Genomic DNA, 8999 nt, shown 5'->3' with positions numbered 1-8999 from the left:
ACTGTCCCTTGATTGCCGCCGTGCCTTAGCTGCTCCGACTGAACAGAAGAAATCTGCTCTCCAGGGGTGTGGCTGTTTGGCATCCTTTCATCACATAGGGATGCCCTCCCAGCCCCACTTCTGCCCTTCCGTGAGCCTTGGACAGCACACCCTTTTTTCAGGGAAGTGGCAGAGGGCAGGTGAGTTTTAGCGCAGTGGGATTCCTTCCCTCCAGGCTGGAAAACAGATGGCCTTTGAGGCAGAGGAGAAATTATAGTAGGCCCGTGCTCAACTATGCCAGAACTTCCTGTGAGAATAGTTTGTTGGGAGAAGGTTTTCACACTGGTCTCATGGGAGGTCACTGTTGTTGTCGACCACAGTTGGGTTTGGCATTCAAAGATGTCCTTCTCTTTGAAGGAGCTCTTTTCAGGCACTCTGACCTTTGCTAGCTTGGGATCTTTAGCTCCTCCATGGCTCTTGGCTGAGTCCATTCCATGAGAATGGCTGTCCTGGCTCTCGTCTGGATGAGTACTCGCTATCGCATAACCATCACAGGCGACTGGCAGGTGGTCCCTCAGAGGACATGGGGCATCTGTAGTCCGGCCATTATTTTTCACAGCGTCCTCTGAACAAATCAAAGCAGACCAGGACCTGTCATTGGCCAATTTGTTTTCCTCTGCACTGCTCTTTAGTGTGACTCGGGAGTCACTTGCTGTCATCAAAGAGAGCAGAGGTACAGACTGGAGGAGCTCCTCCCTCAAGGTCTGGGGTTCAGATTCCTGTAAAGTGCTCTCACTATTTCTTTCAAAGGACTGGAGGGGCTTGATGTGGAGATGCACCTCTGGCAGTTGTTGGAAAACTTCCTGTCTCAGCTGCTGCGTGAGAGAGATAGCTTTGGATTTTCCCTTGGCTGAGTCCGGTTTTCCAGTGGACCCATATTGCCTGGAAAATAGTTCTTGCTGGCCTGTTCCACCGTCAACCAGCTTGGCCAGGGGATGGGTGAAGGGCATGGGCTCTCCCATGAGTGTCTGTAGGTGCTTTTTGTTGATGTGATGCTCCAAGCGCTGCCTTCTTCTTGGACTAAGAACAAGGCAAGGAACACGCGGCTGATGGTGAGTGCTCTGGATAGGTTGCTTAGGCAAGACTACCCTCTTCTCCTGATCGGAGTCTCCTTTTTTTATCATTCTCTCCAAAAGCTTGGTGGTCTTTTCCACAACTCCTAAGACTTTTGGCAATGGAGAGACCTTGACTTGTGTACCACTGCTTCTTGGAAGAGGTGATCGGGAAAGAATATGAGGATCCCGATGGGTCCTTTGTGTCTTCAGACTGTCATGGCAGACTGGCAGGTGGTCCCTTAGTACAGAAAGGGGTTCTTTAGTCTTGCTACTGCTTCTCAAATCATCCTTTGTAAAACTGAGCAGAGCAGACGAGTAGCTGTTGTCGGATACTGCTTCAGCCCATCTGTTTTCCTCTGCCTTCCCCATTTGAGTGGCTTGGGAAACACTTGCTATCTTGAAAGTAAGTGTTGAAGGAGATCTAGGTTGGAGGAGCTCCTCCCTCAGAGGAGCTCTGGTGGAAAATAGTTCTTGCTGGCCTGTTCCATAGTCATTCAGCTTGGCCAGGGGGTGGGTGAAGGGCGTGGGCTCTCCCAAGAGTGTCTGTAGGTGCTTTTTGTTGATGTGATGCTCCAAGCGCTGCCTTCTTCTTGGACTAAGAACAAGGCAAGGAACACGAGGCTGATGGTGAGTGCTCTGGATAGGTAGCTTAGGCAAGACTATCCTCTTCTCCTGATAGGAGTCTTCTTTTTTTATCATTCTCTCCAAATGTTTGGTGGTCTTTCTCACAACTCCTATGCCTTTTGGCATCGGAGAGACCTCGAGTTGTGTACCATTACTTCTTAGAAGAGGTGATCGGGAAAGAATAACATGAGGATCCCGATGGGTCCTTTGTGTCTTGAGACTGTCATGGCAGACTGGCAGGTGGTCTCTTAGTACAGAAAGGGGTTCTTTAGTCTTGCTACTGCTTCTCAAATCATCCTTTGTAAAACTGAGCAGAGCAGACGAGTAGCTGTTGTCGGATACTGCTTCAGCCCATCTGTTTTCCTCTGCCTTCCCCATTTGAGTGGTTTGGGAAACACTTGCTATCTTGAAAGTAAGTGTTGAAGGAGATCTAGGTTGGAGGAGCTCCTCCCTCAGAGGAGCTCTGGTGGAAAATAGTTCTTGCTGGCCTGTTCCACAGTCATACAGCTTGGCCAGGGGGTGGGTGAAGGGCGTGGCGCCTCCCAAGAGTGTCTGTAGGTGCTTTTTGTTGATGTGATGCTCCAAGCGCTGCCTTCTTCTTGGACTAAGAACAAGGCAAGGAACACGAGGCTGATGGTGAGTGCTCTGGATAGGTAGCTTAGGCAAGACTATCCTCTTCTCCTGATAGGAGTCTTCTTTTTTTATCATTCTCTCCAAATGTTTGGTGGTCTTTCTCACAACTCCTATGCCTTTTGGCATCGGAGAGACCTCGAGTTGTGTACCATTACTTCTTAGAAGAGGTGATCGGGAAAGAATAACATGAGGATCCCGATGGGTCCTTTGTGTCTTGAGACTGTCATGGCAGACTGGCAGGTGGTCCATTAGTATAGAAAGGTGTTCTTTAGTCTTGCTACTGCTTCTCAAATCATCCTTTGTAAAACTGAGCAGAGCAGACGAGTAGCTGTTGTCGGATACTGCTTCAGCCCATCTGTTTTCCTCTGCCTTCCCCATTTGAGTGGTTTGGGAAACACTTGCTATCTTGAAAGTAAGTGTTGAAGGAGATCTAGGTTGGAGGAGCTCTTCCCTCAGAGGAGCTCTGGTGGAAAATAGTTCTTGCTGGCCTGTTCCATGGTCATTCAGCTTGGCCAGGGGGTGGGTGAAGGGCGTGGCGCCTCCCAAGAGTGTCTGTAGGTGCTTTTTGTTGATGTGATGCTCCAAGCGCTGCCTTCTTCTTGGACTAAGAACAAGGCAAGGAACACGAGGCTGATGGTGAGTGCTCTGGATAGGTAGCTTAGGCAAGACTATCCTCTTCTCCTGATAGGAGTCTCCTTTTTTTATCATTCTCTCCAAATGTTTGGTGGTCTTTCTCACAACTCCTATGCCTTTTGGCATCGGAGAGACCTTGACTTGTGTACCATTACTTCTTGGAAGAGGTGATCGGGAAAGAATAACATGAGGATCCCGATGGGTCCTTTGTGTCTTCAGACTGTCATGGCAGACTGGCAGGTGGTCCCTTAGTATAGGAAGGGGTTCTTTAGTCCTGCTACTGCTTCTCAAATCATCCTTTGTAAAACTGAACAGAGCAGACGAGTAGCTGTTGTCGGATACTGCTTCAGCCCATCTGTTTTCCTCTGCCTTCCCCATTTGAGTGGCTTGGGAAACACTTGCTATCTGGAAAGGAAGTGTTGAAGGAGATCTAGGTTGGAGGAGCTCCTCCCTCAGAGGAGCTCTGGTGGAAAATAGTTCTTGCTGGCCTGTTCCATAATCATTCAGCTTGGCCGGGGGGTGGGTGAAGGGCGTGGCCCCTCCCAAGAGTGTCTGTAGGTGCTTTTTGTTGATGTGATGCTCCAAGCGCTGCCTTCTTCTTGCACTAAGAACAAGGCAAGGAACACGAGGCTGATGGTGAGTGCTCTGGATAGGTAGCTTAGGCAAGACTATCCTTTTCTCCTGATTGGAGTCTCCTTTTTTTATCATTCTCTCCAAAAGCTTGGTGGTCTTTCTCACAACTCCTAAGACTTTTGGCAATGGAGAGACCTTGACTTGTGTACCAGTGCTTCTTGGAAGAGGTGATCGGGAAAGAATATGAGGATCCCGATGGGTCCTTTGTGTCTTGAGACTGTCATGGCAGACTGGCAGGTGGTCCCTTAGTACAGAAAGGGGTTCTTTAGTCTTGCTACTGCTTCTCAAATCATCCTTTGTAAAACTGAGCAGAGCAGACGAGTAGCTGTTGTCGGATACTGCTTCAGCCCATCTGTTTTCCTCTGCCTTCCCCATTTGAGTGGTTTGGGAAACACTTGCTATCTTGAAAGTAAGTGTTGAAGGAGATCTAGGTTGGAGGAGCTCTTCCCTCAGAGGAGCTCTGGTGGAAAATAGTTCTTGCTGGCCTGTTCCACGGTCATTCAGCTTGGCCAGGGGGTGGGTGAAGGGTGTGGCCCCTCCCAAGAGTGTCTGTAGGTGCTTTTTGTTGATGTGAAACTCCAAGTGCCTCAGGGTATCCACATCAACAGCTGGGCAAGGAATACGTTGAGGATGGTGGGCCTTTTGAGCAGGTGGCTTCAGCAAGCTCAACCTCTCCTCTTGGAAGATGTATCCTTTTGCTTGTTCTTGTTTTAACTCAGAATCAACCCAGGGCTTCCGATTCTCCCACTCAGACCAAGCCTCCTCCACATAGGTGGTGCTAGATGCAATGATGGCATTGGTGGTACTGAGGGAAGCATCCTCCAGCAGGCCTGACACTTCATTATCATAGAAGGATGTTGACCAGGAAGTCTTTAGGGAGGAGGTGGAAGCTCCACAGAAGCTGGACAGGCTGGAGACACTTCTAACATGCAGAAAGACAAAAAGGGCAGGAGAAATGTGACTCAGTGCTAGGTAGGAGAGGAAAAGCAAATTCTTCACAAAGAGGAAAAGGATGAGAACATTTCTCTCAGGAAAAGTGCAATGTGAGGAGTGGAGCAACCAGGTTGTGTTTGTGACCCACCTAGCAATGCTTGCTACCCCTCAAAGACTGGCCATGTGAGCACGGAAGATTGTCTTCGGACAAAACGCTGGCTCTATGGCTTGGAAACGGGGATGAGCACCGCCCCCTAGAGTCGAACACGACTGGACAAAAATTGTCAATCCCTCCACAGGTGGAATCAATGAGGGTCCACCCCCATGGGGCCAGACGGTCCACTCACCATTTTGCCGCTGATGCGAGCTGGACGGAAGCCTTCCTATCGCACCATTGTCTGCAATAGATTAGCCACTCCTGGCAGGAGGTGGGATGACAAGCCTCTCTGCCAGGTCGTAGAGTGGCTAATCCATGGTGGACAATGGTGTGATGGGAAGGCTTCTCTCTAATAGCCACTTCTGTCCTTGACCCTACTTTTCACCCAGGCCCTCGCATCAGCAGTGAAATGGTGAGTGGACAGTCTGGCCCCAGGGGGCAGACCCTCATTGATTCCACTTGTGGAGGGATATTCGTATTCGTATATGAATTTGAACACCCCCATCTCTAATAGCCCCTTCTGCCCTTGACCCTACTTTTCACCCAGGCCCTGCCCACCATTAGTTTCCTCACCATCGTCCCTGTTATGCCATCCACCTCATCAATCATAAATGAGTGGTAAACTGGATGGCAGCTCTGCTTTCTACAGCTCTTGTGAAATGAAAAGAAAACCTGATGATGATCTACACAAAAATGTGCATAATTTCCACGCGTAGATTCAAAATTGGGAATTATATTTATATTTTAATAGCACCTGCAATTCATCTCACTCGAGGTGGGAAGATTGTGTCAAACTGAACTCTTCTAGGAGATGTTAAACTATGGACAGCATCTTCAAAGTTCTTGCTTTCCCTCCATTGCTCCTTAGTGTTCTTAATCTAAATCAGTGATGGACTGGATAACCTTTCAAATAGAAGGATACCATAATGTTTTCTAAGTGATTTGCAACAGATCAGAAAGTGTTCTGACTTCCAATTGTTTACAAATGGCAAGGGCCAAAAGTTTTCCTCTTGACTTGGTGGGTCAGAGGCGAGTCCTTGCGGATTTTGTTGGCTATTGATTGGATGGGTGAGTGGGTTCAGAAGGGTCTACTACTGACTTCTCTATGTCCAAGGCTTTGCATTCTTTTAGAAAGACTGCCAAATATGTTTCAGTTAAAAGACTATAGGCTCTCTGAGCTGCATGGTAAATGTCAAGAACCAAGTACCACTTACTTTCTCTTGGGTGAAGAGACTGCTTGCTCTGCTTGCTCATCAGTCCAGATTGCCTTAATTTTCAAAACCTGTCACAAAGGAAGGAAGGAAATCATTGGGTAGGTGATAAGGGGGAGAAGGTGAGATTCACAGCTAAACAAATACCTAAGCTGGTAATTTATTCTACCAGGCTCCACCGCTTAATAAGCTAAGAGCCATCCAAGGTTCCCTCTAAGTTGCGAGCCTGTGTGCGCATGCACAACTCTGCCCCCCTCCGTCCAGGGTTCTTCCTCCTCTGTGCACCCACAGTGATTTTTTTCAGCCCCTTTGTTTCTAGTTGCAACAGAACCCTACACATGGGGATGAAGTCGCATGTGCAAGTGGCAGAGCCCCACCCAGTGGGGCTGAAAATTAGAGTGAATGTTGGCTTCATCTTTTTGTTCTCAGACTCCACCTCCTGCATTTCAGGTGCTGACCCATGGTAGACCTGACAGCTCCACTCTGAGATGACAAGTCAGTGCCTTTTTTAGACTACAGCTCCTGGAATTCCACAGCTGGTATTGCTGCTGTGATGCTGGCTGAGGAATTCTGGAAGATGTAATTTAAAAAACCCTGCTTCTTACTGGTGGCCTTACTAGAGGGACTCTTTAGAAGTTCCAGTCCTGTATTCAGTTCTCACTGGAAACTAACTGGAGAAATCCGAGAGCCAAACAATGTTGGAATCTCTGACTCCAAAGGGGGGAGGGCTTGTCTTTAGCCAGTAGTGGGTTATTTTTTGCTTTTGTTGTTTGTTTGTTTTTTGTTGATTTGAAGTGATTGGTGGGTTGAAGTCTTTTATTTTGTCTGTTTTGTAGTGTGTTTTTTTTTAAATAAAATCTTGCAAAAAAAAAAGTTCCAGGCTTGACATTCATGCGGGACCATTGCTCTGGCCCTAATTTGCATTTCAACCCAACTTCCTTGGCTCCTGCTTTTACACCAAGGTGGGCAGTACATAAATGGCCTATATCCACCTCTTGCTCATTTCTGCCCACTGGTCTCTCTGCTGCTGTTAACCTTTGATAGTGGAGTGATTGGGAAGGAGATGGGAAAGAAGGAATTTTCCAAGAAAAAAATAAGCAAAATAATGCTCCTAAGGCCATCCTTTAGTAGAACTTGAAGTACTTCCCAATTTGGAAGTGCTGCTCTCAGAAATCATCAGTTAGTTAAAATCCAGAAAAGTAACTTTTCCAAGCTCTGGAGGCTTTGAAGCCTTGAAATGGCTGATGAGTCTGAGGAAATCTCTTGGTATTGTAATCAAATTGAATGAACCAAAGAGAAGAGCACCAAACAGCTGTGGTGACTGGAGGTATACTGGGATTTGTAGTGGAAAGAAAAAGAACTTGTTCAAGGTCTGTCCTTTCAAACTTCCATTCCGTCTCAGCACATCTTGCTTTACCAGGAAAAACCCCCAAGAAGAATTAAACTCACTCACTCACTAACAAATGAATTTGTCTTCTGCTGCCAAATGTGGCCAAAGTGTGCTGGCAAGTAGGTATTGTACAGGCCATATTGGGTTCCTGGGAAGGAGGTCACTCTATGCATATCATTGCCCCCCTCCCCGTGGGGATATCTTATTTAATTAATTAATTCATTCATTTATTCAAGACACTTACATCCAATGACCCCTGAATATAAAATTCAATTGCTAGAAAATGAAATGCCCCCCCAAAACAGTAACATTTAATGATTTAGTTACAAGTGAATTTTAAGACGCAAAAAGAAATATAAAAGGGGGATAAAAACAAACCGCAATGCAGGAACTAAAAATTTCAAGATGAAAACTCTGAAATTAAATTAAAATTCGAGGAAAATATATATTCATGCACACTATAAAAAGGGTTAAAAAGACACAAAGAAAAATTATACAGAAGGAAAACAACAAAAATTAGAGCGACTATATATATATATATATATATATATTTAGACAAAAAGTTTACATGAAGAGCACAACAAAAAAATTGAAACCATAAAACTGAGAAACCAAAATATAATATTGAACTGAAGTGCATGTTAAAAAAGTACAATACAAATAGACACACAAAACGTTTTACAGAGCACAACAAGAATTCAAAAACGAAGCAAACATTGTCACACTGTACAAGAACAAAGGCGACAGGGGCGACTGAAATAACTACCGTGGCATCTCTCTTCTCAGCGTTGTAGACAAGCTGCTTGCCTGTGTTGTGCTGAAGAGACTCCAGGTGCTTGCAGACAGAGTCTATCCAGAATCACAGTGTGGATTTCGAGCTAATAAATCCACCACTGACATGGTATTCTCCCTCTCTCCCTCAGACAGTTGTGGGAGAAGTGCAGGGAACAGCAATAGCCACTCTTTGTGGCCTTCATAGATCTTACAAAGGCTTTAATTTGGTTAGCAGGGATGGCCTTTTTAAAATACTTTCCAGGATTGGATGTCCACCTTGACTCCTCAACATCATCAGGTCCTTTCATGAGGGAATAAAGGGCACCATAGTTTTTGATGGCTCAACATCAGATCCCTTTGACATTGGATTCCAATATACTGTATGAAGAATTAGTGCAGGGAAATCGCCCTAGAGGGAGACCCCAGTTGCAATACAAGGATATCTGCAAGCGAGATCTGAAGGCCTTAGGAATGGACCTCAACAGATGGGAAACCCTGACATCTGAGCGTTCAGCCTGGAGGCAGGCGGTGCATCACGGCCTCTCCCAATTTGAAGAGACCCTTGTCCAGCAGGCCAAGGCAAAGAGGCAGTCCCGAAAGCAGCAAAATCAGGGAGCTGCACATGGGACAAATTGTATTTGTCTTCAGTGTGGAAGGGATGGTCACTCTCGAATTGGCCTTCTCAGCCACACTAGATGCTGTTCCAAGTCCTCCATACAGAGCATGTTACCGTAGTCTCTCAAGACTGAAGGATGCCTAATCAATCAATCACCCATGGACAAAATACAAAACAAGACATGAAAATGAAAAAAGGGTGCTGAGGTTTTTATCCAGTGGAAGTCACTCCACTGATAGAAGGCACTGTCCCCTTTCTGAAGAGGGAATGAGACAGTTTTCACTGATGCCCCTCCCTCTTG

The sequence above is a fragment of the Pogona vitticeps genome, chromosome 5 (genome assembly GCF_051106095.1).
Source record: "Pogona vitticeps strain Pit_001003342236 chromosome 5, PviZW2.1, whole genome shotgun sequence".
In the NCBI taxonomy this organism is placed as follows: domain Eukaryota; kingdom Metazoa; phylum Chordata; class Lepidosauria; order Squamata; family Agamidae; genus Pogona; species Pogona vitticeps.
Note: the sequence above shows the minus strand (reverse complement) of the source record.